Source organism: Apostichopus japonicus, chromosome 18 (genome assembly GCF_037975245.1).
Source record: "Apostichopus japonicus isolate 1M-3 chromosome 18, ASM3797524v1, whole genome shotgun sequence".
In the NCBI taxonomy this organism is placed as follows: Eukaryota; Metazoa; Echinodermata; class Holothuroidea; order Aspidochirotida; family Stichopodidae; genus Apostichopus; species Apostichopus japonicus.
This window is the reverse complement of record NC_092578.1, coordinates 19558381-19567882: the sequence shown is the minus strand read 5'-3', so window position 1 is coordinate 19567882 and position 9502 is coordinate 19558381. Positions and strand designations below refer to the sequence as shown.

The 9502-nt window shown below is 33.4% G+C and overlaps 1 long non-coding RNA gene across 1 annotated transcript in view; it reads left to right on the top strand.

The window, feature by feature from the left end:
* Positions 1–9502, top strand: part of LOC139959037 (uncharacterized) — a 33077-nt gene that overhangs the window by 9351 nt on the left and 14224 nt on the right. The window lies entirely within an intron of this gene.

Below are 9502 nucleotides of genomic sequence, written 5' to 3'. Positions count from 1 at the left end.
GAAGACGCAATTCAAAACATTCTCTTAAAGAAAAATGAGTCGGCGTATCCGATGGTTTATTATCTCTGGTATGGTCTTGGAACAGATACGCAGTATCATGTGATCCTCCTGTGGTCGAATATTGATATCTTTGAAACCCAAAAAGAAATTCCATGTAATTGGTACAACGTCATGAGATAATACAGTCAACATTTCAGCGAAAGACAACAACGACATAATTAATTAAGGCAAACGACTTCTCGCAAGTCAACTGTCCATTTATCTTCATTTAATGTTGAGATTGTTTCAGTTTATACTGCACATACTGTAGACATAGGTGTTAACTATCAAAGTTATACTGGGTTCTGATGGCTTGTTTTATAACCAACTGCTGAATTCTAGTAGAATTGAACCATTTTTTTGCAAATGGCCGTTAACTTCTAGCGTTCAAGGACAACGAAACATTAAGCGCCTATTACAGCGTAACTTTCCCGCCAAAAATTACAGTTGAACAGAAACCATTTTGTTAGTTTGTTGAATAAATAATGCTCTACCACACGTTCAGACAGTTTGCATACTGCTAAAAGAGGCGTTTAGAACCAAAGTCGGACCAAAAGCACAATTATCAACTCTTTCGCTCGCAAAGTACCCAAACTAGATTCTCCATTGCCAATGAAAAATCACATCATAAAATGTTTGTAAGTCAGCTTATGAAAAGCATCAGTCGTATCAGAAAGTCATTTGACTCGATCTGTTCAAAAAACCTCGTGCATGAGTTTCCACTCTCCTATGTTGCAGAGGGAGTGAGTCCTACCTAAAATAACAGCGACAATTCTCGTCATAGTAAAATATGAGCTTATTACTTGTCCAGTTTGAACAGTCACACAGTATATAAGCTGGATAAGTGCAAACCACAAAACCACGACCACGTGGTTGTTATACGTCTGTATGTCTTATAATCAAATCATATTTACTTGCGCACTTTAAATTAAGACCTTTTTACATAATAACCTTTCCCGGTTGCTCAAGTTACTCAAAAAACGATCGAAATCGTGGTTTGTGATTTACTTTATTGGCCATTGTGTATGTTGATGAAACCTGTTTGGCGCAACGAATGGCTTATCATCACGTAAGGATCACATATTATCTGCAATTACAATATATATATATATATATATATATATATATATATATATATATATATACACTTACATCGGTTTAGGTGTCTTTAAGAATGAAAAAAACGAGAATGGGTCATCTTTTGGTGTTAGATTAAACAACATTGAGGTTCTTTCGGAGGTACAGTTCATTCTAATACAAAACTGCAGCAATGTATTAGATATTTAGGACAGACCGAAATGTGTTCCTTGAAGAGGAGCAGTTGCGTACATCACCTGTTCGTTTATATCTTTCTGCTGTCATTCCCCAAACACATCTTTTCAAAAATGAGGCGATGCTGAGCTGTTCCAAGATTTACTCAATATCGTAGAAATAAGATCATTTATTAAAAAACAACATATGTTAAGAGGTATGTAATTCCTATTTTGACGATCTGGGATCTTTTCTTCACTTTAAATTCTTTTCTATTGCGTTTTTTTTTTGACGGAAAATACCAATTGTACTAAATTTCATTAAGGCTACAATACAAATAATGAGTTTTCACTGTCACTGTCTAAGACGTGTTATATATGTGTTACATGTCTTATACGTATATGAAAAGTTAACACCTTCAATGTGTATAGTAAAAAAGACTAATTATTATTTTATATATTCCACATATTGCTTTAATGTACACCTTTAAGTAATGTGATATGTGTAGACGGTCTATATAGGCTTAATTGATTTATCATGATCGATATAACTTAATATAAAATAATAATTCGCCTTACATGATGTCAAGAACCAGAACTGGAATAATTTACCTGTCGTTTCGGTCGCGTAACTATTCTTCTTAACTACACATATAAGGTGTTATCTTTCATAACGGCTCTTAAAATAATCACAAATTTGGCTATTTTCGTCATGTATAAAGTACGTTGCCTCTTAAATAAATGTTCTAAGTTTGTTTACTTACAATCGATCATTTCCATCCTATTTTATTGTTTATTATTAACGACACATGTAGACATCGATGGGTTTTTTTTTCTCTCTCCGCGACTTTCTTTTAAATATTTATTTATATATTTTTTCTTTCGCGCAATATTTGCGGTATCTTATACTTTTCCACTTAATAAAAGAAAAGGAAAAAATGCGGAGAGGAACAAACATTGGAAAATCGAATTCCGTTTACTCAAAAAAGTGGCATGCACTACGTCAAGTGAATTACCTCATCATCGTTACGTTATATGAAATGCACTTTCAACAATGAATACGACGTTATTTGTGTCTTTAATTTGAGTACTTTCCTATTATCACGCTGGTTATAATTGTAGCATTCCTATTATCACTCTGGTATAGTTATAACATTCCTATTATCATTCTGGCTATAATTCTAGCATTCCTATATTATCAATCTGGTTATTATAACACTCCTATATTATCATTATGGTTATAAGTAGCATTCCCATTATCATTCTGGTTATAATTATAGCATTCCTAATATCACTCTGGTTATAATGATAGCATTCCTATTATCATTCTGGTTATTATTATATCACTCCGCCTAATATCACTCTGGTTATAATGATATAATTCCTATTATCATTCTGGTTATAATTATATCATTCATATTACCACTCTGGTTATTATTATAGCATTCTTACTATTACCCTTATTTTAATGATAGCATTCTACTAAGGATAGCAATGTTGATTAAGATTAGTGATATTTATTTATTTAAAGTTTTAAAATCATGAGTCAATACTGATGATTATTAAGGGAAAGGGTGGTTTGGCCTCCTTTCTAATACAGGACGATGGTGGGACTGATAAATCAGAGATCTCCTAATTAAACCTCCCTCAACTGGTTTGGTTAGAACCTGAGACGATGCGCTCAGTCTTAGCAGTCTCTGCCCTTTACTAAACGTTTACCCCTTCATCATTTCCATATCATTACCCTTCAAAATGTAGGTGGGTCCAGGGATCGATAGAGGCGTTGAGAGGTTGTTAAAGCGACGGAAGAACGAAACGGAAATTAACGAACAAAACTCAAATGCCTAAGTTGCTTTACGGATTTTGTCCTACGGGTGATTAGGGAGGAGGAGGAGAAGATGGACAAGGATATCATTGAAAACACTGCTTGCACGTAAAGCTTTTATAAGGTACCATTGTACCCCGTTTTCTATGGAACGCCAAATAGTTCCCGAGTTATGATGATGTTCTCCGGCTATATGGCCATGCTCTGCGGGAAATGTTACTGTAATATAGCCAATGTGGACTACTATAGTTTAAATTGGAGTATACACTTAACTAACACGAAAAACATATTTTATATATCAGTTTGTAGGATTATCAAGCCTTGCAATGTGATACTCCTCATCATGATGAGAAAATTCTTTCATGTGGTGAATTTCACTAGTCTGGGGTGTGACGTCATGTTAATTAATTTCTTTAACTTCAAGTGAACGTTGTCAGTCTTTAAGGCAAATATTTGAAAGAACTCGCTCTGAATGCAAAGAAGGGATGAATTCCTCGAAAATATGATTACTGAAAACTCTCTAAAAAAAAATGGTGGTATTTCACTCTTTGGATTGAAATGTTACAAATCAAAAGTTTAATTTGAACATGACTGGAATGCTGAAACATCACAGTCATCAGTATACAGATCACTCAAATACGTAAAAATCAATTAAGATAAAGGGAGAACGGTATACTCCCTTGTGGCCCATAAATCGTGGTTCGCAAAACTTCTCTTATTTCGTGAGATAAATTACTATATGAGGTTACCAAAGGGTTATCAGTTGCTACATCAATGTATGAGACCTTGTCCACAATTTAATTACAAGAGAAAGATCAATAACCAAAAACGCAAAAAAAAAAAAAAAGTAATGGAAAGAAAAACCAAGTGTGAATCCCCAAGATTCGGTGATAGGGATAGATATTTGCTTCAAAGTGAAAGTTAAAATAGTTGATCTTTAAGAAGGGGGTGCTAAGTTATCTGACATTGGCCATCTTTTCGTTAAACTTTGAAATTGTCATGAGTGGGGAATTTCTTTTGGGTGAATAGTGAACTTGATGGAATGCAGATTGGCAAGGGCAAAAAATCAACACTTTTATACTTAACAGAAGAAAACTCTAACTATGTGATCATTATATAGGTCATGTGTATTCAAGTAAATCAATCACTCCCTAATAAGACAGCAGTATATATATATATATATATATATATATATATATATATATATATATATATATATATATATATATATATATATATATATATATATATATATATATATATATATATAAAGCTCATTTGTGGTCATTATATTGACTTCATTTTGGTGAAATGATCTTTCTTAGGAGACCAAGAAGAGAACAAGAAATATCTGAAAAAGCTTCAAACTTGCTGGTTCTTCTCCCCTGAAACCCTCTAAAGGGCTTTGAGATACATTGTAAACGAAAGAGTGTTTCTTCTTTCTGACATTATTTGTTTGTGCCTCAAAGTGGCTAAGGGAGGCCAAGATCCGCCTGCTACACCTTCCCGGAATTTCCCCTCATGCACTCCCAGCAAAACAACGGTGTAAACAATCAGATCATACGCTGAGGGATTTTAGACTTCGCATTGCTAAATTTTGTCTACGTAAACTTGTATCTAAGTGAAAACATAGTCAATCAAGAAGATGATGATTAGTTGGTTTCGTTTGAAGAAATATAAACGAAACATAACATTTTGTGAAGCCGCCCGGTCAATATGTTCCTTTCTTGTTGTTTAGAACCGAATTTCACGTTTTATGATATTGATATTGTGTTGCACGAAGTGACTTTCTCGTAGCTTAATTTGAAAAGGCACACCGTTTTTAGACATACATTAGACAAAAAGTAGAAGCTATTGAATAACAATTTTCGCCCAAAGCAGCTGGCACTGTATCTACACACCACATGTCGTAACGCATTCTGTTTTTTTGTTGTCTATAACCTTTCGTTCAAATGGGTCCGAAAAGTTCCCCCTCTTATTATCAAAATGATTGCGATCAAGTGAATACTTAGGGAGACATTTCGGAGGCACACTGAATAAAAAGGTCATCCTAACCCAAAGGCAGTGATATAGCAATAGAAATAAAAAAATTCATTACGAAAAAGAAAATTGCATTTTCCTCAATGATTATTACCTCTCTGTGCTCATTTACAACAACAAAATAACTTATAATAATAATAATTTGACGGTAAACTCTAAATGTCGGTCAGGATTTGCCGATCTCTTTTGTTATATCTCAGTGAAGTTTATTTGAGGTTATCATACGGTATTTTATAATCATCAAACTTTATACCTAATGAAAAGGAATGACAATGTTGAAAATATAACAACAATAATCAAAATAACTAACTAAAAAGAAGAAGAAAATCAATTATCTTAGTAAATTTTATTGCTGGTCATGTCTTGCAGTTTAATCCAGACCAAATCGATTCGTCAATATAATTACAAAATAAAAATCGTTTCTAATCAATCGACCATGTTGTTCAGGAAGTTATAAATAAATGATATATATATATATATATATATATATATATATATATATATATATATATATATATATATATATATATATATATATATATATATATATATATATATATATATATATATATATATATATAATACAATAATAACACTGTTTCCAATCGTTATTTCGTACCGTGGTCAACATGCCTGTGCAGCTAACCATACCAAACACACCACCCAAGCAATCACGTATTCGATACATACCAACTGTGGTATATATGCTCGAATTTAGTCAGTTTATTTACCTCATGCCATCTCATTAGCCTAAAAATATTCTCTTTTCGAAGCTAATTTAACTTGATTCGGTGTGACGGAGAATTTACCTGTTGCCACAGCTGACTCGCTGCAGTAAATAGTTTACAAGCAACACCAATCTAAGGTCCTTCGGGCCAATTTCGGCCCATAACGACAAAAAATACGACAATAACTCAATCAAATCATGGTGCTAATTTTATTCCCACTCGCTATTTTCCCGCAGAATTTATTGATCCCGAATCTAGACTTGAATTTATATTAAAGAAAGTATCGAATCTTCGTTTTTTTCAAAGAATTTCAGAAGTGAAAAAAAAAATACAGGGAAGGATGAAAAAACGAAACGGAGAAAGTACTGGGAACTTTTCTTTCAAACCGAAACAATAAACAAGAAAATAAAATCGAAAGAAAGAAAGAAGAAAATGAAGAAACAGTGAATAAGGAGACACATCTGTAGCCTAAGGGCAAAGCTTAACGTATTTAAGAATTCGCATGGATTTTGGCGGAATTTGCTCTGTTTGTCGTATTTCTGATCAGGAAATAGTGTATATATTCTCTCCATTACATTGTCCATCCTTTTCAATGCACTGGAGTTTCTTGATAAAACATTATTTAAAGAAAATACGTAGCGCATTAACTTTAAAACAATGCGTTCTTATGTATATCAATAGTAACCGTTAGTGTACGATCAATGATATGTCTCTATACATTTGAAGGTAGATGCTTGTTACTGATATCATTAATTTATAAATTAAATAGTAGCAATTCAACGCGATTGATTGGCCTCATTAAAATACTGCACACATGTGCATGATTATAAGTAGAATGAACCCTAACACAATCTATCCGTTCCTCCTCGTCTTTATTTCAAATTCGAGAAAACTTTGAGTTTATCATTTATCCAAATTGGATGAACATATATAAACAATCACACACGATTGAAATGTAAAAACAAAATCGGGCAAGTTTACAGGTGACCTGTTTCTAACCTATTAAAGATGCACTCGTGCGAGAACTAACCAAATTATAAATGTCGTTGGTAGGGTTTGGCTGATAAGGGAAACATTAACATTGACATGGATATGACAGGATAGGAATTGTTAAGGTTTGCTAGCGAATTAAGATTGACCGTATTTAAATTTCGTGCGGATGCTACAAAGTAACAAATGCGATTGTAGTGTTTAAACCATTGCGTTTGTTCCCAGTCGTTTGTGAGTGTCATTGTTCTGATGCCATCAAAGTCAGCCAAATTTTCGCAAACGTCTTATATGCTCGACCATTTAATATGTTAAGGGATTGAGCGGATAAGAAGCATGTAAGCCAATTTAATGGTAAAAGGGTACCGCGGGGCACAAAGGAAGCTTGGGTTTCTCCTCAATGAATAAATTAACCCATCCAAATAGAGTAGACCAGTATCGATAAAGTATACCAATGTGTTGTTATGTTCGTGATTATAGCAAAATACGTATACATAAGAACGTGAGGTGACAACCATTAGGAGCTCAGCTAGAAACGTAGACTTATTACTTTAGTCGTTTCTTGCTTCAGTGATACATTTAATGAGGTGTAGGCTAGATATAATATCCATCAAATTGACTTGGACAGATAATGTCAAGAGGCGCAAATAATGGAAGCCTTTCCTGATTTAACATCTGTCTCCACACAACAAATGCACTTTTGTTCTAAAGAGCGTAGATATAACCTTTATCTTCTAATCTCCTTCTTGTATCCAACCCTATCATGGTCACACGCCCTCCTTTTCTCACCATGCAAAAATATATATAGAAGGACAATTTCACTCTCTAAATATTTGGATCCATTAAAATAACATTGTATTTGCATGTAACCAGTAGGAGCAACTATTAGTTAAACATCAAAAATATATTAGCTGTTTAACATTAAAATAGAATACGTTTTAATGTGTTGTCATGGAGCTGGCATGCTGTGACTAATATTGCAAGTTTGTTGTAAGTTGTTGTTATTGTCGCTGTTCTTATTGTTGTTGTTGTTGTTGTAATTGTTTAGAGGTACAATAGTATAAGGTGATGGATCGATAAACACTAATCCACTTAATTCGGTGCAACCCGTCATTCCGGTTGATGATAGCGACGTTTAAACTGTCGAAGATGCCGAACAATCTTTTTTCTTGTTTTATTTCGATTTTATAGCCTATTTGTTTTTACGTCAGTCCTGTAAATTGTATGTATCTGTATTGTTTACCTGCAAGGCCTTTACACTTCTAACCTCTTGAACAGGACACGTTTATAGGACCATATGTATATGAGAAGCAACCTTATGTTACCCTCCAACACGAATCGTGTCAGCATTCCGCTAGCGAACTCCTTCCAAGAATATTTGGTAAAAAAAAAAAAAATTAATATAAGTACTGCCTTCCAGCAATAAAATCTAGCATTTGTCTATACATACTTCCTTGGCCACCGGCAAAGCCCCTTTAATTATGTACACTTATTATTGATTAATTTAACGTCCAAACGTAACATCGCGGTAAAAGACAATATCACCGTTGTATATTTCTAACCAAAAGGTAAATGAAACATAGCCTAGTATGTGAAAGGAAACTTCTTCGGACGCTGAGGGCATTCACAGGACATTTGGTTTACTTATCGGTTGCCACGGTAATCATCATAATATTTAATCAATTTTCTTTTCGTTAGGGCCAGTCTAAGAGTAGAAATTTGAAATTATCTATGCCTAGACAACGTTTAGGTCTTGGTTGCTGCAATTTCGTCGGTCTAGATTTCAAGACCCCGTTGGAACTTACGTAGTAAATCATGAATGTCATTATTTCATGCTGAACTAATCTGTATATGTGATAATACAATACTGAGTAACTCAATGAAGTAATGGAACGTAAAACGTTATTTGCTGTAAATAGATAAAACAAGTGCGAGAGATTCATAATTAAGAGTGAAGAAAAATATAATATGTTAGCGGGCTTGTTGTTAATTAGTGTGTGTGTGGTTGTGTAAACAAATAAATGTATGTATGTATGTATATATATATATATATATATACATACAAATATATATATATACATGTATATATATATATAAATATATATATATATATATATATATATATACATACAAATATATACATATATATATATATATTTATGCCTAGACATTTGCCCTCTGGTGTGCACTTCAAATGTATCAGAGAAGGGGTATATAGCTTCAGCCAGAGTACTAAACAGAATGCAAATTGATTTCCATTAGAGAAACGAACTGTTTCTGATGGAACGTCCGGGCCTTTTGAAGGTCGATTGAATTCGTAATCCTTTCTGTTATAACTAAAGGAAGTAAAGATAGATACAGCGAGAATTTGAGGGGACAACCTAATGTGTCGTCCGGAAATTAACTTCGACTACAAATGATTGATAATCCTTAGATGTAAGAAAGGGGGTCTCATCAAATGTTTAAATTCGAAGTAGACATTTTGAGCATTTTTTGTTAATAATTTTGGATGTTTTGAACTAGCCATATAGGCTGGTGAAGCTCGCCTGTTACACACGTTAAAATATTATTCCTCTCTTGCCTGTCGTTCCTCTAGAAACATTTCCAATATATTGATCACTATTAGTAATTGA